Genomic DNA, 27,071 nt, shown 5'->3' with positions numbered 1-27,071 from the left:
CCAGGATAAAATAGTAGAAACCGACCTGTCCTCCCATGAAAAAAAACGGCCCTATAGGTTGTAAATTCTGTCACCAAAAACGACTATAGTTACATTGGAGCGGCTGTACTACTTATGAACCAGATAACGTTTATATGAGGTGACAAATTTCCATATTGGGAGGAAGCAGGTTGGGTGGATGGCTAGATAGTTAGATGGCAAAAACTGGACTTTGCTGCAGGAGATTGTTGTTCATTTCCCGCTTCCAACCGCGAGTTGGGACAGTTTTTTAAAAACCGTAACTACAATTGTCATAGCGTTTACTGTTGCCATGATGACAAAGGTTGCCAAACTTTAAGGAAGTAGTAACTTTAACCCATAGCACTTTTTGTGCCTAAACCTGCAGGTACAATCAACCTATGAGGTTGTTTCATTATGAGGATGTATTGGTAGAAGCTGTACATGCTGTACCTGGCCTTAATTACTTTGCAGGGCTAGTGTCTGCGCTATAATCACAGCGTAAAGCAGAATAGTTGCCATAGAGATATAATATGACAGTAGTCAGGTTCAACGAAAGGTCTGTGTCTCTTTCAGTCTGTGTGTAAACAACACACACACACGCACATGTACACGCACACACACACACACACACACACACACACACACAAACACCTGCCCCCCAGGGTGTTTTCCCGTGTCTGTTGTTTCTACAGGGGATCGTAATGACATCAGCATCAGCAACATCTACATCAACAAAACATCAACAGTCTGCTCACATTCGTATCCATATGCTCTCACACACACACACACACATGCATACACACACACACACACACACACACACTCTGACCTCATTCTACAATCTGTCTCCTGGGAGAAAAAGGTAGACGAGGAGTGGAGAGGGAAAAAATTATATCAGGTGAAATGAAGGGAAACAACCCATGCAGAGGTGAATTGAGCCGAGGAGGGGAAAGGGAGTGTTAGAGGAATAAATGATACAAGCCTGAATGGACAGAAGAGGAGAGTTTTAGGTGATAGCAGAGAGAGATAAGCAGAGGAAGAGATGGTTAGAGGAGATAGAGGTATCATTATCATCCCAGGAGTGGCGTTAATAAACAAAAGGAGGGTCATAAGGCAGGAGAGGATTTGCTGGGCAGCAGATGGCTATGTGAGTCACTCCCATCACCAGGAATGAAGGGAGACAGCGAGATAAGAGAGGGTGAGGGTGGACAGAGAAAAGAGATAGCAAGATTGATGATAGAGCCCGAGAGGAAAAAAAGAGTAGAAATACCACCTTGCAGTTATATGCCTCTGCCAACCAGTCAAGTTGCTGTTTACATCCATGTCTGTCCAGACTCATAATATTTGTAGTGAAGACTTTGAAGGAATTTAATAAAAGGTATTAAGCGTCACCAATTCAGTATCCGGCCAAATTTGAAATATGGTTACAATCTCCCCTTCTGTTCCTGAGTTACGGCGTTGAATAGCGGCCAGAAAAGTGTTTTTGCAGAACATTATGATGTCACAGTGAAGTTGACTTTTGACCTTTTGGATATAAAATGGCATCACTTCATCATTTTATCCTATTAAACATTTGTGCCAACATTTGTGTGAATTCTTGAGTTATGGCCAAAATGTGTTTTGTGAGGTCACAGTGACTTTGACCTTTGACCTTTGACCACCAAATTCTAATCAGTTCATCCTTGATGTTTGTGCCAAATTTGAAGAAATTCCCTCAAGGCGTTCCTGAGATATGGTGTTCACGAGAGAATGGGACGTACGGACATACAGATGTTCAGACAACCTGATAACATAATGCCTCCAGCCACCACTGTTGCTGGCGCAGAGGCATAAAAATCATTTATGTATCCCATCAAAGCACTTCTGCCTCTCTTTAACCATCCTGCCACTTCAGAAAAGAATAAACAGATTCTGCTGTGTTTTATTTACCCGCTGGGTCACAAGCAGCTGGCTAGGATAAATCCTCCCAGTCATGAATAAAAGAAGAAAATATTTCAATTATGCCTTCTGCTTGCAAGCCTTTTTTCAACATAAAAGACCCTACAAGCTTTTGTGTCTCTGAAGCAAAAGTGAAAGTATGTTGTTGAAAGATGCCACAAAACCTCTTCAGGAGGATGCTGGGGGTCAACAAACTGGTGACTGTGACACAGGAAACTGTTTTCATAACCAGTGAACACTGGTTTCTTTTAACCATGACCACGATTTTCCCCAAACTTATCTAGTTTTTGTGGCAGCACCTAAACAAAACTTATGGAAAAATCTATATAATAGTCAAGTTAAAGGATTTGGTTGGTGATCTTCTATATTTTTCTTATTGACAACAAATCTCTACAGATTTGATTCTAAAAAGCCTAAAGCCTGATATATTCCTATGTGTATTCCTCTGTTTTTGTCCAAAAACTATTAAAACTAGGTCAATGAGCCACACCGCTGCACTGGATAACATGTTCCCTCGCCCTGAAGGCAATGGCTGCCGTAGTTTATCTAGAAACAGCTCCAAAGACTAATCACAGTGATCACATTTTCAGTCTCTGGACAGTAGTAATTGTACGGCAGATGCCACTGAGCATGTGTGGGACTGTGGTTCCCGCTAGTGTGTTGTGCTAAATATCACAACCTCTTGACTTTGTACTGAAGTTCTTTGAGAAGAAGCTTCTATAGGCACCTGCCAAACCGTGCTCCATTTTAATGAGTCACAAGCCAAAAGGGTCAGGAACTACTAGCATATATGATCTTACTTGGTTTGATTTATTGAGTTTATTAAGTGAATAAAATTATAAAATGTTTGACTGATTTCTTGCTGTTTGCAACTGAAGAGCCTCTTTACAATAGAGGAGATCCTACTCTTACAGAATTAGAGTTGAAATAATCTACGACTCCATAAAATAAAAATAAGATATAATAGGTTTTATACTAATACTACAAAACCAACAACTGTCAGACTCAGCCATGTGCTCTCATAGTCGTCTCATTCCTCCGGATCAATGCTGCCCCTTGACCTTGCTGAGGGGGAGTCAGTGTTTTCCAAAAGCCTTTCTTGTCAGCTCATTGTCAGCTTTATCAAGGATCCATCAGAAATACATGATGGCCTGGTTATCGACCCACCGGCTCCTATAGATGCCTATTAGGATCTGCTGAAGGCAATCTAGATGTCACCGCATGACTCACACTTTCTTTGAAGAGACGGAGGGAAACAGTAGTAGAAGTAGTAGTAGTAATTTATTTCTGTCATTATTAACAACAACATTTTTTTTGCACATAGAAATATAGAAATAACAATAAGGCATTAGATTAAAAGGAAAATGAAACGGTGTAGACTGAAGCTTATCATACCTACACTTTTTACATTCTAATAGCTCTCTCTAATTTCACACAACCTCTGAATACAGTGAGGAAGTAAATTATTTTGTGCTTTGTATATTATCTGTTTTAAGATCAACTAGATCATAACATTTTAAATAAATAAAAAGAGGGAAGGAAAGCAGGAAAAGACCCATTTCTTTCTCCTCTAGAAGCCAAGGACATGCTGGTAAATGACTTGTGCTGGGAGGAGAGGAGAGGAGCGGAGCGGAGAGGAGAGGAAAGGAGAGGAGAGGAGAGGAGAGGAGAGGAGAGGAGAGGAGAGGAGAGGAGAGGAGAGGAGAGGAGAGGAGAGGAGAGAGGTTTTCAGATGACAGCAAAGACAGGGAAGCGTCGAGGGAAAAGGAGATGGGGAGAGCAGGGGATGGGAGAAGAAGGGATGAGAGTGATGAAAGGATAGAGCTGGAGGGATGTGATGATTAGGAGCATGGTGGAAGAGGGAGAAGGGGTGACTGGGAATGTGGAGGGATGGAGACCCATTGATCATTTGTCACCTCAGTTTACAAGGACCTGACTAACAAGCAGCAACACTTGGCTGTTTGAACTCTGTCTACTGTATGTGTGTGTTTGTATTTACAATATACTACAGCCTGCTGGGACTGGGTGTCCTTTGAATTTTTCATTTTAGTGTTAATACGCAACTCGAGTTTTGATACAGATATCAAAATGACCAAAAGATAGACAAAATTATACTTTTTTCAATGCCTCACTCACATTCTCAGCAGTAGGGACACATTTGGGCGAGAACAAAGAAAGTATTGAGGTTTGACACCCTAAATGTTCTTGAGCAGCATGTCTCCATATCTGCAACTGTGGCAAGTTTAAAGCCGCAAGAAGAAACCTGCCTGTCTCTAAACTCTCTGAAATCTAGCTACTACCAAGGAGGAAGGAAAAGACGAAGATGTCAGTGAAAAAGAAGAGGAATGGTTAAGAGAGACTTTCCCTCATATCTGTGAAGTGCTACATTACTCACACACTGTCTGTCTGGCTGCTCGGAGCCATCAAAACACTCTGCAACAATCAAACTTGACATCCCACACTGGATGCCACTTTATATTCTGTCCAACACCAAACACAAGACATTCCCACAAGATGCTCCAACAACAGCTAAAATGCTTCTGCAGACCGAATTAGACACAAAGGCTGCTAACAGAGGCTTCTGAAGCGCCAGCCACACTGGACTGTATCTTTTTATCAATGGCAGATGGAAATTCCTAATTACTAACCCCAGGAAGCCTTTTGGTCATCCTAACCGGTGGGTACAGAGATGATTAGCCTCGCGTGAACCTTCTAAGCCCCGAATCCAAACCTCTTCCCTTCCACTCCACAGCATCAATATAGCTATGCAAACCTGCCTGTGTCAACTCAATTTATTTTCCAATTTCCCGCAGGGTGAAAGAGTGTCTCTCACTTTCTCTCCTTGTCTGCCATCTATCACTCTCCAACTCTATATTTTCTTTTCCTCCTTTCTTTTCTCTCTATCCTTCCACGTGTCTTCTCGTCTCATTTGTCTGCCTCCTGCCTCGGCACCACACAGCAGACAGACAGAGTAAGATACTAGCTGGTAAAGAAAGTGGAACATTTAGCAGCTAAAGAGACAGATATTTTTCTCAGAAGTTGGTGGAGACCAAACTAGAGCTAAAAGGAGAGTAAATATAGGACTTACATTTGTCAGGTGGACACAGACAGCTCCAGATGAATGATAATGCTCCGTGTCTGCTGGATGTGTGAACAGACTGTTTGCTAAGACGTTAGCCACACTTTATAAGGAGATATTGTCTCAGAGTTTGTGTTTTACAGGTTGTTGTGGAGTTCTTCTCCCTCCAAGTGGCCAATTAAGTCAATTAATGCAACGTGAAGTCATTCATGCAGCAAAAACATCCAATATTTTCTGGTTCTGAAATGAATATAAATGTTAATTTGAATTATTTTGAGTTTTTGAGTATTGGTATTGATTCTCACACATGACATTTTAGTTTTATTTTTCATTTATAGACCAAACAATATATTGACTGATTAAAAAAATGAATCAGCAGGTTGATCAAATATGAAAATAACAATTAGTTGCATGGCAGAATTATTGTTTATGGCTTTTCAGTGGAACCGTATTACCAGTATTATCATGACAATATGCATATCTTCTGGTTTCACAAAATTTAGGTGTTTACATAGATACATAGATTTTAGTTATAAAATAGCAAAATCTGTTATTGAAGTCTTGTCCTAGTACTAAGGAGTTTTGTCCAAACAGTATAACATAATTTTGATTACTTTATAGGTGATTTTGCATGTATTTGTCATATAGTGATACACATTGATATTGACAAACATTTTCATTAATATCATCATATTGATTCCAACCTCATCTCCCAGCCCTAGCTGCACCTCTAGTTTACATATGAGGCCACAGACGTGACTGCTTGATGCTCATGCTGCTTTGTGATCAGCCCCAAAAAAAAAAATCACACACAAGCACAAACACAAGGGGCTGGCCGGCTGCAGAGGTATACACTATCGACCCACTAGGAATTCATCAGCCACAACAATTAATCTTGTAGGAGGCGGATAGTGACTGTGCGTGTGAATCTCTAAGTGTGCCTCTGAGAGAGAAATGGGGCGAGACTACAGGATAATATTGAAGATATCTTTTGTGCCGACCGCCCCTGATACACTCAGACAGGCAGACAGACTGCATACAGACACACAAGATTTCAGAGGGTTAGCCAGGCATGAGGGGAAGCTCCTCACATTCCCTCCACCTGCAGATCAGATCACATTTTCAGAGATGGTTGAACATCTAGTTCAGTCTGGATCCACTTATCCTCATTTTCTTAAAGAAACTTTCATCTTTTCAGTTATAACTGAGGGTCGGGTGAATCGAATCCACATACAATGAACAGGCTTTAAAATGCTTGATATGCTGTATGAGGATCTGAATAAACAAAAAAGGTTGTAAAACTGAGCTGGTGTGTCAAAAGAGGCTAAAAGAGCTATCTATATCCATGCAAAGCATCACATTACACCTGCTGTCATCCCCTGACTTTCCTGCATTCAAGGCTACATGAATTATTGAGCAATTCCTGCTTTGTCAACTACTACACCTCCGATTGAGCAGAATAAATATTCAACCTGTTTTCAGCATGCATTAAAATGACAAGATCCATGTTTGGGAAAGGTTTAACACAATCTGGCAGAGGAGGAATAAGAGTATAATAATGCTGTTATACAAAAAAAGATCATTCATGCAGTTCTGTCAATCACAAAGCAGAGCACATGCTTCTTCTTTATTTCTAGTTTTTCCCACCTGCAACAACTCTTTCCTTTTTTAGCTCTTTCATTCAAAGAGGCAAAGCTACTGATGCTACAAACTCTTCACCAGAGGAAAATAAAAACCAAGAAATTCTGCGGTTTGTGTACTCACCGTTGTTATGAGTGAGCGTGCGTTTGCTGGTCTGTGTGTGTGTGTTATGAGCTCCGCAGCGCAGCAGGCAGCCTCTCCTCTCTGTCTCGCTCCCACTGCGAGCTGGAGTAGAGTGTGTGTGAGAGCGTGTGTGTGAGTGTGAGCCCTCTAACTGGCTATTGTTACAGGGAAGGGAGCCAAACTGAGCATGCTCCAACAAGAACAGCCCTTGTGGTTGGCATGGAAACCAGGAAGCGGCTGTCGTGCTCGAGTTGTGAGGTGCTTTCTATTGCAGCGCTCTCTCACACACACACACACACACACACACACACACACACACACACACACACACACACACACACACACACACACACATACACACACACACAGACTAAAGTGCAGGCAGGTGCTACTGCTGTGTCATCATATTGGCCACGTTTTGACATTTGATTAATCCTTAATTCTCTGCAGTTTGATTCTCTTCAGTCAGAATGAAGTGACAGCTGCTCTGTCAGCAGATGACCTGGATCACATACAGAAGTTCACATCATGGACAAAATTAATCGGTCCAGATCTCTCAGTAAACACCTGACATTTAACCTGGGAAGACCCTAAATATGACAAATAACAAGAGACATGGGAGCTTCCTTTCCATAATCACATTATGCATCATCTCTCCAGAAACATCTCGTGACAAACCTCTCATATGGGGATATTTGTCTAAATTAAGTTACATTTTATCAAAATCTGTCACAGCGTAAGACCTTACAGCTCTTTCCTGAGAGGGAGTTTTTAATGTAATTTGGGGGCATTAGTCAATAGTTAAAAGACGGTGGGCGCTTTAACCCCTGGGCCACCAGGACGCCCCAATGAGAAGTTTTTAATGGGAAAATATTCACTTTTAATTTATACAAGTGTTGTAGTTGAGTCCTGTCTGATGTGACAAAGCATTTTATCTTAACTTAAGAACTTTCACTATGGCCTCTCAATATCAATAGTGGGTACTACACTGGTGTGAAAGTGTAAATATAAAGTAAATATCTTGCTCAAGTTATGTGTATGCTGATATAATTGATGGTAGGGCTCATGTGGAGACCCCACACCTGTGTTGAATCAGAAGAAGTCTAGATATTATATGCTCAGTAAACCTGATAGAGACATCATTTTGTTTTGGGTAAGTATTATATATGCATACACCATGCTGTAGTTGTAGCAATATCAGAAATGATTCTAAAAAACCACATGCTGCAACATTAAATGTGTCCACACTGCACCACTGGCCTGTATCTATAGGGAAGGGGTGAGTGTTATTGACTGTGAAGGGCAACATTATGCATCATGGCAGTGCAGAATCTCATTAGAAGAAAATGATTGACATCAATCAATAAGATTTCTACAACGTCATGAATTATGAAAATGAATGCATTTGCAGATATTTCTGTATCACCATACAGTACTGGTCTTCACATCACACCAGGGTGATTTTAATATGAAGTCTGTATCTCAATAATATCAGCAGGATGCTAACAATCTAATCAGATCATCTGCTCTGTCGGAGAACATGTCGTAAGCATGACCAGTTTTACCAGCCAATGCATCAGCTCTGAGCAAGTGCCCCACAGAGTGATGCTGAGGCTATTTGTCCTCTGCTGCAGTGTGTGTAGTAGTGTGCTGGTGTGTGTGTTTGGTGTTAGCTATGCATATGGAAGGAGATTCCAGGGGCCATCCAACTCCAACTTCCTGTGGGAATAACAGTCACGAAAGGAACCTCACAGGCCAGCCAGCCAGACGGCTCTCAGTGTGTTTGTTTGTGTGTTTTTTGTCACTGTTACAGAGTAGAAACTGAACTAAAGAGGACTGTCAAACAGAGACAAAGCAGCATACTTAGATGAAAACGGTATTTCATCAGCCATATGTGCGTCACTTCCCAGACCATCTTATTACACCAAATCACGCCAAAGCCAATCCCTTCTTCCATTTCTTCCATGAACACACAGCACACAGAAAAAAAGTTCAATTACCTCGTTAAAATCCTGAGAGAAATTTTCCTCCTTCAACAGACAAATGAAAACAGCCTTCGAGTGTCAAACTCTGCACATACATCATTCTGCACAGTCAAGCTCAAACATTCAAGTGAAATAACATTAAACAAAACACATTTTTGAGTGGAGCAGCACTTTATAAAACAAAAAACCCCCCAAAAACTCTCTCTTACTAGCTTATTTTGGTCCAACTCCACTATCCAACGTGAGAGAGAGAGAGCAGAAAGGTTAGAAAGGGTGTTGGTGAAGCTATTGTGAGCAGTCAATGTAGCCCGCTCGCTGCAGGGGCCATGTTCGCTAAGCACCTGCTGCTCTGCATCTCAAGGCTACCTACCATCTACAGAAACACACTAAACACGTTCAAGACTGTTAAAACGTTTCTCCAATATTTAGCAGCTCCATCACACATGAAGAAATCAATACGGCAGCCGCAGGAGGGCAATAATCAGGCGATGGAGCTGTTTATGGTGAACGACATGAATATACAGTATGTAATCCTCACATTCATTAATGACAAGTCTGAATCTGCAATGAGTATGGATGGTAGCAAAATGACTGCAAGGGGTTATAAACAGGCAGGTGCTATATGCTGTTGAGGAGTGCAGAGAACATATTAATAAGGAGAATAATAAGTAATGAGTGCCAAAGGTGGAGTTGATTTCACAGGAAGGAAAAGTGGCCACGGTTGACTGTGACGCCGTCAGATAGGGCTGATAACCATTATCCAAAGACCCAAACACCACATTGGAAAGGCCATTGTTTCTGAGTGAGACCTTTGTCAATAGCTTGATTTTCCACCAGAATTACCACCCAAAGTTCAACTAAAGTGAACTTTGACTATCAAATATGCTCCTTAAGAAAGCATGTTTAATGGCAATCTGGCAAACAGGAAGTGGAATTTTATTGGTGCAAATTTTGACTGTGAAAAAGAGTGATTGGTTTAAGTGCATTAACAATCAGGAGGACATAGATACTAGGTTAGAAAACTTATAATATTGTGCACATTATGATTCAAATGAACCTCAGATAACAGTTTGATATGAACATATTTATCTATTTAGCATGATGTTAAAGCTACATTCATTGATTTTTTTGGCTATTTGGGGTCACAGGGACTCTCTATCTTATTATCTAACATCTAAACACAGCAGCAAAGATACATTATCATCCCAATGGAGCCTTGTTTCTCACCACCTGATGAATCTAAGCCCTATATATTCACTCTGCTTGTAGCTCTGGTTTGGTCTCCACCAACTCCTGAGGAAAGTATCTGGCTCTTTAGCTGCTAGATATTACACTTTCTTCACCTGCTAGTCACTAACTTTGTCTACTGTTTGGGACTGGGCAGGTAATGTACAGAAGGTTAATCAGCAGTTGTTTGCTGAAAACATCTGTCGGAAACAAGGTGCTGCTGGAAACAAAGTTGATGAAAGTGACGTGACTGAATCATGAAGTAAATGTGCCGTAAAACCAAAACAAAGAGAGTTTTGTGGCGTGAAAGCCTAGTCATGTGTTTCCTTAGAAGCATCCACTGGGTGTCCAATGTATGAGTGTGTGTATCTATTAGTGTCCAGGTTGGCCCTGTCCTGCTATCAGCCCTATACAAAGGTCTAGATGGTACTGACACTGAGGGTCAAGATGAGATGGATCCACTGAGCTGCCCTGCTCCGCCCGGCGACACACAGTTAGATAATTTATGAGGGCTCCACCATTGGCTCAATAATTCATAGGACCCTCGCTCTGCTATGAGTGAGTCACAGACAAGCCTTTTACTGTGAACGGAGGGAGAGAGAGCAAGACACAACCAGAGAGAGTGAGAGAGATAAAGAGAGAGAGAGAGAGAGAGAGAGAGAGATATTTGTGGGGTGCAAACTCAACAAGAACTTGCCACACCATTACTTTTTGAGGCCTGCTAAATTTAGCACAGCTTCTATGACTCAGGGGAAGAGCCGCACAAGAAGATGAAGGAGAGTAAGCCAGCTTTTAGATTCGAGTAAGTAACCCATGGAGCCCGAAAGCATCCTACTGAAGCAGAGGGTTTCCCTGTACCAACAAACACAACAAGAAGTACAGAGAAAACAGGCTTCAGTCATGTCATTTGTCCATATCATTAACCACAGACACACACAGGAAGCCTAATAGAGTGTGTTCACATAATGCAGACCTTCCTTTTGTTAGTATTGCTGCTACATAATGGCTGTTACTGTTAGCTCTCCTGGGGAGAAACAATACATTGTTGTTGACCCCCTTGGCTAGATGGAAATGTTGACATATTAAAGGGGGAGGAGTGCTTTAATACAGGATGTTGTAAAAAATGTCCTTTGCCATATCTATCTGGAGCTTGATTACTTGGCAACCATAGGGGCATTGTAGGGCACACATCCTTTTGATGCCTGACAATCAATATCATGGGTGGAGGTTGATGGGAGGCACAATGGACAAAGGGACACAGTGACACACATGCAAGAAAGTAGCTACAGGCTTGACACACTGTACTATATTTATACCACTAACTGGGTGTTTGTCCTCTGACAAAGGTCGGCTTGGGTGAACCTGGCAAATGAGAGTAATAACTATGTTCTGCACTATTTAGTTATTGTTCCACACATCACCTACTATATAGAAAACAGCATTTTTCATACTTCAAAAGAGCGACATAACAAATATTAACAGAGATTTTGGCATTAGCACCTTGTGACCGTCATGACTATGACATTTCCCAAATAATGTAAAAAGCACCAAATTAATTACAACCAAAAAGTATCTAAAACATGTCAAACATTAGAAAGAAAGAGTATAATTTGAAAGAGATGTGGTTTTTTAGTCTGTACTATGTTCATTTATTTTTTAGGTTAATATTTTTTTTTTAGGTTAAATAAATTTAGTCTATTAAATGTTATAAAATAGTGAAAAATACCCATCACAATATCCCAGTGCCCAGTCTTCAACCAACAGTTCAAAATCCAAATATATTCAGTTTACAACCATATAAAGACTAAGAAAAGCAACAAATCACCACATCTGAGAAGCTGGAACCAGTAAATGTTTGTCCCTGTTTAATATGGAATGGAAGCATGAGTAGGTGTGATAAGCTATACCGTCTATCTCTTCAGTTATTTGTACAGCTGGTTTGACTTGCAGATTTAATGTTTTGTGGTTGTGTGAGCACTTGTGCATTTCATTTTTATTTTGGTTGTTTTATTATATGGAAACTAAAAACAGACATAAAAATCAATTCTATCAACTGAAGGATTGGGGGATGATACCAATCTATTATTCTATTCTGTGTTTGTTTTGTGATACAAGTTACTTTTTCCCACTAGAGGTATAAAACACTTTTTACAGTAGGATACATGTGTGAACACTAACATACTTAGACCCAAAGTGCTGAAGAGACGGGGAGACGGCAGGGGAAGTGGCCCACATTCCTTCACAAAAAACTGCTGCTTTATTTTCTCATGAGTCACGTGTATGTATGTGTGTGTGTGTGTGTGTGTGTGTGTGTGTGTGTGTGTGTCTGCACGACCCACATTCCAGAGCATGCTTGAACACCTAGGGCTGCTACTAATGGTTTTTATAATCAATTAATTTAGCTTTTCTTTTGATTTATCACTTTGTCTATAACATGTAAGGAATGCTGTTTATAATTTTACATAATAATAATAATAACAATAATAATAATAATAATAGGTCCCAGCAACCCCCACAACCCTGAACAGGAAAAGCAGGTATAGAAAATGAAAGAATGAATGAATGAATGAACATACAAATAACCAACATCACCATCTATGTTGCTCCTTGAGCTTAATAAAGCTGGAGACAGCATTGGCCTGCAAAATTGAATGTGCTCAGCAAATGGTCTTTTCACTCCCCATTGCAATTCTTGGTCAGATCCTTTTCAAAACTTAGTTGAAACAGGTGAGCTTTGCGCGGATGAAGCATACTCCTGTGATCGCTGAAGGCAGCACTGGTGGCATGGAGAGCAAGGACGCTGATGTGCTGGATGAGATTATATTTTTTGAAAACCAATTCCTGATACATATTGCAAACTTATCTGTGAAGTGGCTACACTATTAGCTAATTCCACCCGCCAAATTAATTTAAGACTCGAGTCAAGTGATGTGAGTCACAGCGTCGCATCACTTGAGCATCACAGCCTGTGACAGGTCAAAAATGACATCAATCACAAATAGGTTCAAATGTGCGGGCACAACCTGGTCTGGCCTGCCCCCAACGCTGGCCCTGCACCCATACTGACAGCGCCAACACAGTGCAACATTAGCTAACGTTAGCTTAAAAATGGAGTCCACTAACGTCCGACCCTGAGCTTTCTTTCTATTGGACAGGTAAGCTATTGCTGCAAAGTGTGTGAAATATATTGTGATATTGTAGTTTTAGCTGGCTGATGTTAGTGCTGTCACTTGCTTGCACTGACAGAGTGGAAGCACGCGCACAAGCAACAGGATGCTGACTGCAGTTCACTTAACAGCCACTGGTGTCATTAATGAGAAAGAATTTCTAATTCTTACATATTGTACCTTTAAATGACTAATCGATTACTAGAATTGTTGTTAGTTAATCTTGATTGTTGTTGATCAACAATTCAATTAATTGACTGATCGTTTCAACACTTCTAACTGTATCTATACCAATGTCAGGATTCTGCTTCCTGCTTCCTGACAATTTCAAGGCTAAATTGTAACTATGATTCATATTGTGGGTGTGTGCAGCCTCATATTGTGATGATCTGCTCTGCTCAGCAACAACCAGTATGCTGGTGGTGCATGTCTGTTTTTATTGACCAGGCAGTGCACTGGAACAGGTGACCTGCCTGTAAAAGGGGAAATAAGTGGAAAAACAGGGCCACACGTAACCATTGTGCCCCATTAGCCTCATTCATTATTTAATTTTCCATCCACTCTTAATAGGCCCGATAGGAAAAGGGAAGCAACCACAGGACTCCATTAAACTGATATTTACATGTCAATTGTTACGTAAAGGAAATTCTATGACCTATATTCTCAGATGTGTTTGTGAATAAGTATGTGTGTGTACTGTATGTGTGTACACATGCTCCCTGTATTGGCTAACTGAAAGCAGAGGGGAGTGTGCTATCATAATCAGCACGCCTGCAGCCGCACAGTACACTGAATGAACCCAGCCCTCCTGATGGGAAACCATGAAATCCAATTTTCCTGTCAATCTATCTGTCTCCACAGTACACCATACAGTCCCTCTCAAAGCTGCATCTCATGCTCACCATCTACATGCCTCTCTAATCAGCCTGCTTTGATTAGTCTCCTCCAGATGATACCGCAGATCTGGTTAGTGTGACTGATGCACTGCAGGATTATGCAGCCAGTGGCTAATATCGCTTTCATCATCATTTGCACCACAACTACAAGCTAAACTGCCTCCTTGGCTGGTATATCACCACAGGGAAATATAAAAAGTGTATTTTTGTGTCTGTGTTGAATGGCTCTGTTTCATCTGATAGTGCCAAATAGCAGAACAAAGTGTCAAGAGGTTCCAGCATGCATCTGAATAAGTATTGGCCAAACAGGAAATTGCCAGGGTAAACCTGGCGTAGCACAAACATGACTGACTTTCATTCATCTGCGAAATGGATGCGTCTCTTAATATTCAACCCCAATTAATCGCCTCAGTAGATACAGTAAACACAGGGCTGTTGACACATCGATGCCTCTGCAGATGGTGCACTAGACTGAACACTCTGAATCTCCAAAACTGAAGAGAAACCAGGAGAAATGTTGGCTGGATCACTTTCAATGGAAGATTAGCCTCTGAAACACAGAGACGATCAATGTTTTTCCTCTTTTCCAGAATGGCGCCTGCTCGTAAAGACTCTGCTGCGTGGGAGGCAGAAATAAAAACATCAGCCATCAAAATTCAACCGCGGCAATCTTCACAGTAATAGTAGGATGCTTGGGCGTACTTCAGAAACATCAGCATTTACACATCAATAGAGGGGGCTGGCTCAGGCGTATTATAATGGAGAATATTCACACAGTGGATGAGGCTTTTTGAATCTCAGTGACAGTGTTCTTGGGCAGAATGAAGGCAACAGGCGAGAGCTGTGAACTGTTGGAGGCAGTTATTCTGCACAAAGGTCCATGTCTGTATCAAACAACATTATGCAATGACAGTGACATAACTGAGGGACCAAGGAAAGAGCGGGGAGCCAACAAGGTCAGTACACTTTGAATAACGGCATGTGGAAAAGCCATTAGAGGAGACCTTGGGCTATGTCTGGAACAAAAGGTACAGCCACCAGTGAAGCTGTTGCCATAAAAAAAGATGTTTCTAATGTTAAATATGAGCAGAAAGAAGCAAAGACACTGCATGAAAAGCAATGTTATATTCTTACAGTAAATAAAAAGTGCCATATATGAAAAGAGACATTTATTTTGTTAAGCAAATGGGTGCAACGTTGGAACAAGACTTTTGTATTTGAGAGCATAAAGGAGAGAGCATTTTCAAGGATGTCACAGCTTTGTCTGGCAAATTCTTTTAAACTGGGCTCCACCTTAGCCGGAAAGCAACACTACGTCATCCGATAACACATTGTTGGTCAATCAAATACATGAAAGCTCACATTCCTGGTACATTACTTTGTAAACAGGAACAGGGTATTACTTAATATTTTGATAACTAACATGAATTACCCACAGTGCAGTGTTCAGGTCTGATAAGCCTTCACACTCATGGATCTATTACTTTAACTGAACTTCATGGATTGTATATTATCTTCTCAACTGGTACCTGGGACAACACGTCCTTCACGCCAACTCAGACCATAGTTTTTTTAAAAAACTTTTTTAATGTATAGTGACATTTTTGGTCAGAGCACCCTGTAAGGCAAACCCTAAAATATACAGCTTATAACCTATAGTGGAGATAGCAAGATTAGAACTTGATATTTGGCCAAACCAGTTTATGATTTTTAAAACGAGCAGGTAGGTTAAAACTAATCTTCACCTTTATTTTATGTCCCTGCACACCCAAAAAAGAAACAACCCAAAAAATAAACAATCCTTTATCTGAATACGGAAAACTCCACATTCACACCCTGACTCATGTGGCTGGAACGTGATCCATTACAACCAGGTAAGCTAAGGACCCACATGACCACAACGACTCCCAAGGTGTAAATGACTCTACAGAGGTTAAATCCTTGGAACGCCCCACCAGTCAGTCAGAAGTGAAATGTCTTCAAGAATCTAAAACAAGTCCAGTTGTCCTTGACTTAAGAAATTTTCAAACTTGCCTTGTTTAGTCCAATTTAATCGTACTGTAGTTTGTTCTCCCCCTTGGTATGATTCGCTTGGGCAAGTCTTTTCACAGCCATCGTACTCAATTCTGAGACCCTTTGAGGAAGTGGTTCGGTCCCAAACAAATTCTGGAGCGGTTTGTTTGTGGTGGGAGCGTGATCTGAACTTGATCTGACCCAGCTACTAGGAGTACTCTGCTAGTTTGAGCTAAGCAGCTCCTGTAGCCAGGTGCACTTTGCATACTGAGATGCAGATGAGGGAAATCAACAATAGTTAACAGATAGCCAGAGAGCGAATCGAAATCCAACCTGGATTACTGCAACAAAGTACACTGCATTTGGCCAGAGGACCTTCTTCTGGACCTTCTTCTTGTGTTTACATTCTTGCTCCTACCTCAGACACAACTAACCAATGAGCAGAGAGGCTTTTAGTGATGCATTTTGGATCACCGTGTCATCCACTGATTCAGACCAGCGCAAACAAACTAAAGGTTTGAAAAGACCCTTAGTCCTCCTGAATACTCAAAGCACTTAACAGGAAAAAAGGAAGACCTTTCTATTACCAGAACATTCTTGTATTAGAGCAGCACTATATCCATTTCTACACCGTGGGGGAGAGAGACAGTGGTGGAAAAATATTTTACCAACCAAATTGCTAAAGGCAAAACACATACGGTACACTGAGAGTCAGAGCAGGGTCTTCAGCCTCATGAACCAGACAGTGTCCCTAAGGATACTGCTGATCAACTAACCAACCTCTTTACTGAACACAGGCATGCCGATTCAGCTGCTTTCAGGATAATCCTTCCTACTGTTAAAAATGTGCTCTGACCTGAATCCTAATAGTCCAGTGGAAGGTTGTTGACATAAATGTACACACAAACACACAAGGAAAAGCTGTCTTCAGGCTGTCAGGTAGAGCAGCACAAAGGTTTTTCAGTCTCATTAATATTCTGCAACTGGCTTCCTCTCACATCACACACACACACATACACACACACAGCAATCTCCTCTGAGAGAAATATATTTTGTGGATAAAATGCCGCTGCCTCTACTATATAGATGGAAAATCTGAGAGAACAATATCTCACTGTGTGGGTGATCTGAAAGAGCTGTTTTTTTATTTTATTTTGTGCAACAGACTCTAATGGTTAAATACTTTAGGCCGAGTCATTGGGAGGGATTCAGTGAGTGATTTCTGTTGTCACAAGAGACTTTTTTTAAAGTGCTGCAGTCTGAATCTGTCGTGTCCATCAGCTAAATTGCTATTTTGCAGTTCCACAGCTGAGAGCAGTCGGGTAGAGATAAGGCTTTCAGGTGATAAATAGTTATATTAGTGGTAGCGGTGGGTGAGAATTTCCCCAGATGTATCACAGTGTAACTGCTTTAAGATATATTCTTTGAATATAATGAAACACTTGTAAAGTGATTTTCAGTATTTGAGTAAATGTCACAAACATACAGCTATTGATACTGAGATGGTAATGCTACATGTATGGGAATGTCAGTTTTGTGGGTATTTGGTTATAAACCAAAGTATCGGACCTGATGATGGCTCTAAAGAAAAGGTCAGAGAATCACCAAAGCTATTACAATTAATCCTTTTGGGAAGATGAACAGCTTTACCAAATTTCATGGCAATCAATCCAATAGTTGTTGACTCATATCACTTAAAATCACAAATGTCAACCTCATGGTGTGGCAGGGATCACCGAGGTTACGTGATATTTCACTATGAACCAAAGTGGTGGACCAACAAATCAACCAACTGGCAAACCCATCCCTTACATGATTAAAAATTGTTATTTTATGTCTTGTTTTTTGTCTTAGTGTGGTTATGTGATGTCTTGAGGTCTCTGTTTTGTTTTTGTTTGATTTTTTTGCTCTTTTAATTGAATAAATTCCATTGACTATGTTGAAATGGTATGACTTGTTGAAAAAGAGAGTTGTTAATATTTTTGCCATAAAATATCCCCCAAAACTCTAATAACAGCCTCAGAAAATACTCATGATACATGTTTGACAAGCCTTTGTTACCTTAAGGTGTAAATCTGTAACAAATATGAAGACAAGGCACCAAACACCTGCTTCAGCAGGGAATGACAGAATTTTTTTATCTTCGATTTGAAATGCCCAGTTTCTCTATATTGTAGTCATTTAGCCACATCTAAAACATATGGAATTAGGGGAGAGTGATACAAAAAAATGTACATTACAGTATATTGCCCAACCCTGTTCAAGCAGTGGTTCACGCTAACTCCTAAAGTTCCGCTTCTGACTCTGAGCATACCCGAACAACCAGTAGTAGTCAATAATGCAGTAACAATGACATGATCCTTCACTGGCTTCCCACTAATTTGTTCATTGGAACATATGATCAAACCTGAGGCATGCTTTGAACCCTAACACTTTGTTCTGGCACCACATGTAATGGGAAAGAAAAAATATGTGAAGGTTAGCACTGTTGTTAATGGGGCGTCTGCTCACCTTATCTTCAGTTGTTCCTAGTTTCTTCTCTCTAATAGTGTAAGAGTGAGTGAATGGAGGTGATAGAAATGGAAGGTTGGAAGGAGGGAGAATAGACAGGAACATCAGAGCATGTAGTGTAGAGAAAGAAGAGGAGAAAGAGGTGCTGAAATTGAGAGCAGGGTTATAAATGGTTGTTAGTGAGGAGAGAGGAAAGAAGTGGGATGTGGACAGAGCGCGATCACAGCTGGAGTCCTGTATATAGCTTTACTCATGGTTACACCAGATGATGGGTGGAGAGGTCATGCATTGAGGGAGCTTTTACCCTGCCACAGGCTGTCAGCAAGGTTCTGCTTTTGAAAAATGACTGCGCTGACAGAAAGCTGCTGCTTGCTGAGGTATGGTTAAGAGACCACCTACTCCATCTTTTGTCTGACTTACTAGAAAACCCACCTCACAGTCTCTTAACTTGCACAGCTACAAAGCATGGTTTCCCAGCAGTACTAGAGTTAACAGGGATAGACTGACATAAAGATTTTTGGTGTACAGGATCAATATCAAACGATCTAAGTTATAAAACACTGGCGGTCACACTGTACTTTAAACCTGCCTTTTTATTTGCCAGCACACTGATTATGAACCACAATAGCAGGTTTTGTAGTCCTGTATGCTAATGTTATCAGACTAATAAACCTGAATGGATTATGCAGGCTAATCCGGATAATACTATGGGATGAAGGCCACATTAGAGGAGGTTACACCTCTCATGGAACACACAGACATTAGAAATGAATGTTGTAAAAAAATGTTGTAAAACACTGCAAATGACATATCTCTCATGTTAACTGTTGAAATATTGGGTTTTAGGCAATCAAATGCTGTCCAGAACACAACAAACAACTTAAACAGCAGAACAGAGACGATCAGTGTGTGCAGTACAAGAGTTTCTGGCCTAATTTTATTTATTTACTGTATTTATTTATCATATGAGCATATGAAATTCATTCATTCGTATGTGAAATCAGATATTTTACACGTGAAATATCTGAAAACCACATGTGCCTGTATGCGCCTTAATCTCATGTGAAATGCTGTTTGACATGTGATGAAGTCACATGTGTCAATATGTGAGTGCAACACATGTGAAATGGTGTTCCACGTGTGACACATTTGCATGTGGTTCTCCCATTCCACTGTGAGCCAACAACAATAATGGATGAATATTCAGACAGGGCTCTGACTGAGCCTCATCTCTAATTGACACTTATGATAATAAGAGCAATCCTGTAGGTACAAATATTGTGATGGGAAGATTCAACCGGAGTGGTCTTGTTTCACACCAATTAAACAATGCCCACAATGAAAATGGAAATTCAGTCTGATTATCAGACTATAACAGAGTGGTTAAACATTTATTTTCACTTCAGTGAAATCCTTATTTGTTTATATTTAGTTTAGTCTTGTAAGAATTGTGAAGCACTGCAGGTAAAGGTATATTTTACCATAGGCATAATATGTTATGTATGCATCAATATGTCCCTTGTTTTGTAAATTAAATCTATAAAGCTCGAGACAGAAAGAAAATCACTTTTGGAATCTTCTTAGACTTATCTAAAGCTTTTTAATACAAAAAGTCTTCCCTGGTTTTCAAATTACCTTACAGAAAGGAAACAATTTGTCATATTCAGAAACTGTGCCTTAAAATGAGCCGATTAGACTACTGTCCTGTTGTGATGTCACAACTATACGCTCAGAGTTTGTCTTGGAGCGGTGGCCCTATCTTGTAATTAGTCTAATAATTAGTCATTTTAACTAATATTTTAATTACTTTGTGTACTTGTATATATGCATGTCTGCTATTATGCGCAATCTTAGCTTTTGTTTTCTCTCTTTTTTTCATTCTTTTAATGTTTTTTCTCCTTTTGTCATTGAGTGAGGTATGCATTGGAGAGTGCCCCAGCCAAGCCCCTTTGAGGGGTTTTTTGCACCTCTACATCACATTTTTCTGTTGTTTCTGTGTATATCAATTTGTATCTTTTGCAAATGTGTTAACAAATTAACATCAAAAAATCAAAGGTAAAGGACCAGCACGCACCTGGGAGGGTCTATGCTTTTTTTTTTTTTTTTTTTTTTTACCAGAGCAAGCAGGAGGCAGGGTTTCTTTGTTCTTTCGTTTCTTGCTTGCCATAGCTAAATAAACCAAAAGAAAACACAAAAACTTGCACACCTGCATACATGTCATCCATATGGTGCATCGATGGCCTTTTGATATCAAGTTTGAATTATTTGAAATTTGTGCTACTGTTTCAACAATTAGATCAGTCACTTTTTCTAAGTTGTGTAGATGTTGTATATTCACTTCCCTATTTTGTGTTGAGAATAGGATACTTTTATATTCACAGGAACATGGTGAGATACATTTCACTGATTATATCAACTAAATATCATCATTCTGAAATTCCTGTTGACCCAATCTGTATGTCAAGCAGTCACATGAGGTATATCAACCCCAAGGTTGAGAGACTCTGGATTAGAGTCTGTATTTGTTTGTGGAGAAGATGTCCTTCACAGAACTGCATGTGTGTGTGGGTGCATGCGTCTGTGTGTGTGTGTTTGTGTGTTTGTGTGTGTGATCTCTCACAGCCAACACGCCCAGCCAGCCTTGTCAGACTGACAGAGCATGGATGCTAAGCGCTCGTATTAGCATTTTATCAAGTGACCTTCCAGCTCTCCAGCCTGCCTCTTTAAAACTGTTTTCTTTTCCTCAGTAAAGACAGAATAAATCGCTCTGTATGACCCAAACTGCACTGCTAGGATACATTACTCTCACTCTGAACAATATTAACTGTGGCCATGAGAGTATGTGTACATATTTTTTGGGTGAAGAGTAAAAAGGCTTAATTAACTGTTTCCCTTCCAGCAGCAGCAGCAGCATTCCTAGACAGTCTCTAAGAAGCAGTTTATTGTTGCCACAGCTGCCTGATTCTTAATTACTCCGCTGGTAATTAGTGGTTGTCCATAATTGGGATAGGGACTCCAGACTGTCATCCACCCGCAATGCCCTTTGTTGATTGTCCTCTTTGGGAAAAGGGGGAGGACTGGTAACACACACACACACATACACACACACACACATACACACACACACCGTCAGTCATGCTGCCTTCATGTAGCTGTGCATGCAGCTGTGACTGATGTTCTAACAGGACACAAGGGGATGTGTTACAGTTTATCCTGCAGGCAGGACAGAGGAACAAAGGAGGTTCTCAGGGGACAAAGGGGTTCGAAGTATGAGGCTTGATGCTGACTGGATTCTTAGAACATATTCTCATCACCTTCGTTACCATGCTGATTTCATTGTTTTTCCCTCGAATTCCAAACTGTTAATCAGCAAATGAGTTGCCTTCTACAACCTTGACATCTGAGACATCTTTTCAAGTGAGTCATTTGGGGCAGATATTTGAAATTTTCTTCCATTTTTTTATGAAGGTCTAATCATTGTGCTCTTGAATCAAGGTGGCATTCCTCTCATCAGGGCTGAGGAGGCTGAGTGCCTGCTGACTGACGTCAACTGCAAAGTAGAGGGTTTTATTCGTCTGGACTTTATCACACTTTGTACTCTTGTAAAATTGTTAATTTCCCTGCATGTAAAATAAATGCAGATTGAGATGTGGAACACATTTCTGAGAAGTCTAATTATATAGTCTGTGAAGATTCTCAGCCTCCCAGGTCATTGTATACCCAGAAGAGCTAAGTCAAGGGCAAGTGGACTGGCTTTAGATTCTTGAAGATGTTTCACCTCTCATCTAAAAAGCTTCTTCAGAACTGAATCTAAAAATAATCGAAAGCAAGTCCAGTTGCCCTTGACTTAGCCTTTCTGGATATAGATGATGTATATTGATTCAATTATTTGATCCAAGACGAGGTTTGCACCCTCAAAAGACTCAGAGTCGTGTAATTCCATGCAACTTGCCTGAATGAATAACAGTTGCTGGAACTGGTTGTACACAGTACAGGACAGTGCAACATGGTAAGTGGTATACCCGCTTATCCTGTGCAGTGTCATGGAGAGCTGGAGCCTAACACAGCTCACACACTGAGTGACAGACATCTGGACAGGTTGCCAGTCTATCACAGGGCTGAAACATACAGTAGAGACTCAAGAAATTACTCTCCAGTTCTCAATCTCCATGTATTTGACTGTGGGAGGAAAGCTCACGTAGGCTAACTAGCCGGCAGGGTTCAAACACAGGACCTTCTTACAGTCATGCAGCAGGGCTAACCACCTGGTTTAAATCAGCATCAAAATACTTATAAAAAATTGAGTGTGAAAGCTCATTCTTGACCATGGAAACTGTTCGACAAGAAAATCTTAACTCAAGGTCCACTAACTAGCTTTTCTTGGAGCTTTCAAACACATCTTACAGTCTTCCTCAGTGAATGGAGTATGCTCCATTCTCATGTTATTATGTAAACAAAGTTCCATACTTATTGTTGTTCATGAGATGACAAATGAGCAAACTCTACCCATTGAGGAAAGATGGTGAAATGTGGATGAAAGCTCCAGAAAAAGCAAATAAGTGGACCTTAGGTTAAAAATGATTTTGTTAGGTTATAATTACATTTTGTATGGAATAACTACTGATCATCATGATATGATACTATCACTATTTGAGAATTTTGTCTGCCCAATATATAAAATGCAAATTGACATCACTAGTTTGCTTTTGAGAACATTTTCAGTTTTTGGTCCTACAACACAACAATAGATTATTATGTGTGTGCTTTTTAATCTGTTTGTTGGACAGCGTCAAGCAAAGATATAAATCTTTATGTGTAATTAGATGATCAAAGGCTTAGTGCGAGCAGTCGAAGAAATCCATACAACAGCAGTCATATTTACGCCTACACTGTAGTCATATAATGTGTGGTAATTTTATAGTACTTTCTATTCTGTGCAAAAACCTGCTCATAATATATGACCTTAATCCTTTAATGACTACAATAATGACTATTACTTAGACTCTGAGTAATTGGAAGTCAATGGAATAAAAAAAAAACCCTGATCTCAGCCAGTAAGTTAATGGAAGGTAATTATACTCTGTCCAGTCAAGCTGATCTTGCTCCAAAACAAAACCAGTACATTATGATGCCTGTTGCATGTAGGCACATTAGCATTATAGTGCCCCGGGGCCCTTAATGTGCCTGCCACGCATATCTGCTGGCTTAGCCTGACAGATCGACCTGTCTCATTAAATCTAGTGCTATTGACTCCTCTATGGCTTGTTGTGCTGTGTGTCTCTGTAGCTAACAGGAAGCTGTACAAGTCCGCAGTTTCACTGCTTGACCTTTTCTCACATCACCTCAATGATTAAATCCATGCAGAGCTCAGATACGCAGCAACAAGACAACCCTGAGGAGGAAAATCTATGAGATTCTACAGTATGCTGACTCTCTCTCTGAGTTCAGCATCAATCTGTGTCATGTTCAGTTACAAAGTGAAAGAAAAAGGGGCTGAGAGCAAGTTAACTGTGAATCTGCTGGTACATTGGTAGGAACCTCAGACATGCATCATTTCTCTGGATTGTGCAAGATCATCAATCGGCCGATGTTCCATCACAACCCCACCCTCCTAAGTAGTTTTTGCCACTAAAAAGTTTGTGACATTTTCTGATTTTTATTTTTCTATTCATTCAACTGCATTCATTCATCGTTTTGCCTGTAATTTTCTCCCTAGGTGACTGTTTAAAGGCTATTTCAAAGCCCTGTCCACATTGCCAGGAATATACAGTAATTCTACATAATTCTGGTGGAGAAATACCAAACCTTAACCTTATCTTTTTTAAATAAAAATTAAATTTAATTAAGTTATTTCTTTGGATAAAAAGATCTAAAAATGTTTGATATTGAGTCTAAAAAAATATGAAAACCAGCCTTTGAAAATCCACCATGTGTAATTTGTGTGTATTTGTTGAGTGTAAATAGCAGCTGGGTGCATCATCTGTTCATAAGATCAAACTTAACTAGTTATAAGTGTTTAGTAAGTGGAGATTTCTGCATCAATAAATTAAAAGGGGTTGCACCGCACAAACTAGTTCTTACACTAGTAGGAACTAATTTGTGCTAGTTTTTACTTGACCTTAACACCTACTAAGTCTTATCTAACTGAACCAACTGACAAAGCTAATGTTAGCTTGCTAATGCATGACCCATTTAGAATAAAACTATAAAAGACTTGATGTAACAGTCAATATATCTGATAGAGTCCTTTAATAACAATGTAAACTGGGTAGATTTTAAATTGCATTTCACAAAATTACACAACCATAAACAAAAAGACAAAAAGACAAAAAAATACCAATAAGGTTAAACTGAATTTCTAAATAACAGCAGTTAGGTTAGCTTAATCAGATTCCACCAAAACAGATTTCTCACTCATTTGTTTGCATGTGTAAATAAAACAAAGTCTTTCCTATGTTTACAAAGGATTGGCAGTTAAGTTCATATTTCTTTTTGCCTCCTATAACACTTAGTTTTGGAGGTTATGCTACACCTGCTAATGCTAGTGACTTCCTGTTAGTTGTAGTAGATGTTTAGACGTACGTGTTAAGACATCTCTTGAGTTTTAATGATGCAACAGGATTGATTTAGTATTTCACAAATTTGAAACTATCTTACAAAGAACATAGGACAGACCTCACACACAAACTTAGTGAAGGATTTAGCCGATTCCAAGAAACAATCCAGAGGAACATGACCTCAATATCCTCAATGGTTAGCTACAGGCCTGTTACCAATGCCCAAATGTCCCTGGAAATAAAATGACATTGTTTGTTATGTTCATTTAAAATAACAGAGACCCAAGAAAAGGCCTTGATGAAATTCCTCCACTCATGATGAAGGAAAAAAAGGAACAGTCACAATCAGTGTTTGCTAGCAAAACAAATCCATAAGTCACGGATTTGATTCCTCTTAATGAGCCAATCATTTCTGCTGAAAACCACTCACACAAAATATTATGCAAGCTAAACAACAACCCATTCCTCAAGATGCATTAATATATGAATTGTGGCAGTGCCTTTCTGAGAGCACCCATGACAATTCAAATGGTCTTCCAGTCATGTGACCCTCATCTTGGAAAAAGACTCCAACTAAGTCAGTTTTCATCAACTATTTATGTGCAGCAAGCCCACACTCTATTATACAGTATTTACCATTCCTGGAAAACAAAGAAACTGCTGCTAGTGCAAATAACACAATTTTACCGTATTCATTAACATTATCTGATTGCAGTCTGGGCGTCAGCCAGTTTTCCCATCAGCCCTAGAGGCATTTCCAGTCATGACTTGGTTGCACCTGTTTATTGTAGCCCAGTCATCCCCAAAATGTTACACTAAAGGACTCCCAGGAGTACCTGAAAGACTCCAGGGAGTTCCCAAGGGAAATAAGGAATGACTATACTGCTATTTCATTTCCTAAGTGGCATGACACAGAGAGAACAGAAAGTACAGACAAACAGTTTTCTATTGCAGCATGGCTTTACACTCTCCCATCTTGGGTAAAAATCATATGTACCAATGGAAATCTCCTCAGCTGGGTTTGATTCGAACAAATCTGTTTGTGGTTTCTTGACATTAAAACACACTAGAGACAGGACAGTTCTAACCCTCCATGTGAGTCTATAGGACTGTTTGACACTGAGGACAGTGTGCAGGCTGTCAGACAATTCCTGAGGGTAACGGGAGTTCAACCTGGCAGCTGTTTCCCTCCTTTGATTCAGATAATGGCGTTAAGTTATTTAGTGGGGACGTCAAGTCTCAATATAGCCTCAGTTTTAGAGTAGAGAAACTAAACAATTAAGACTAGTTCTGATTAGCATTAGTCAATTATTTGATTAGTTGTTCATAGAAATGTAATCAAGGGCAATTTGGATAATCAAATAATAAGTCTTTGAAGAGGGAAAATATGACAAATATTTGCAAGTCAAATTTCACAAATTTGCTATCTTTGAGGTTCACAAAATTATCCTAACAGAAGATGCATTTAGTAGCTGCTCTGAAGCTTTCAATCATATCACTGATCTTCCTCAGCAGATGGAGTTTGGCTTGTTGTCATGCCATTGTGTTCAAATTTACATTCTTTTACTTTAAGTACAAATTTACATTCTTTTACTTTAAGTATAAATTTACATTCTTTTACTTTAAATACAAATTTACATTCTTTTACTTTACGTATATTTCCATGATGGCTTAAAGATTGGCTTGAAAGACTGAACACTCATTCTTCACCTCGGAAACAGTCGTTGACAAAATCATCTCACCATAACGTCCATTCAGTGTTAACAGGCTATGTATCACTAGGCTATATACTGTATACCTTCAATATATCTAATAACCTAAATATATTTGTTATCTGATTGTTGATCAGACAGTACAAGCCCTTTGAAGACGCCCCTTTGGGCTCCTTTATGTTGTAATGGGCATTTTCTTTACTTTTGTCTTTAACTGATTAA

The 27,071-nt window shown here is 39.9% G+C and overlaps 1 protein-coding gene across 2 annotated transcripts in view; it reads right to left on the bottom strand.

The window, feature by feature from the left end:
- The window catches only part of arhgef49 (Rho guanine nucleotide exchange factor 49), a 65,860-nt gene that overhangs the window by 37,694 nt on the left and 1,095 nt on the right, over positions 1–27,071 (bottom strand). Inside the window, exon 1 of one of the 2 annotated variants that reach the window (XM_067604447.1) lies at positions 6,782–6,896. The exons of the other annotated variant lie outside the window; for it this stretch is intronic. The gene's annotated coding sequence lies outside the window, so the exon portion shown is untranslated. Of the gene's footprint in view, positions 1–6,781; positions 6,897–27,071 lie in introns of those variants that run through there. 2 annotated transcript variants of the gene reach the window in all.

This window comes from Thunnus thynnus, chromosome 11 (assembly GCF_963924715.1).
Source record: "Thunnus thynnus chromosome 11, fThuThy2.1, whole genome shotgun sequence".
NCBI classification, from domain to species: domain Eukaryota; kingdom Metazoa; phylum Chordata; class Actinopteri; order Scombriformes; family Scombridae; genus Thunnus; species Thunnus thynnus.
This window is presented reverse-complemented; position numbering and strand designations above follow the sequence as displayed.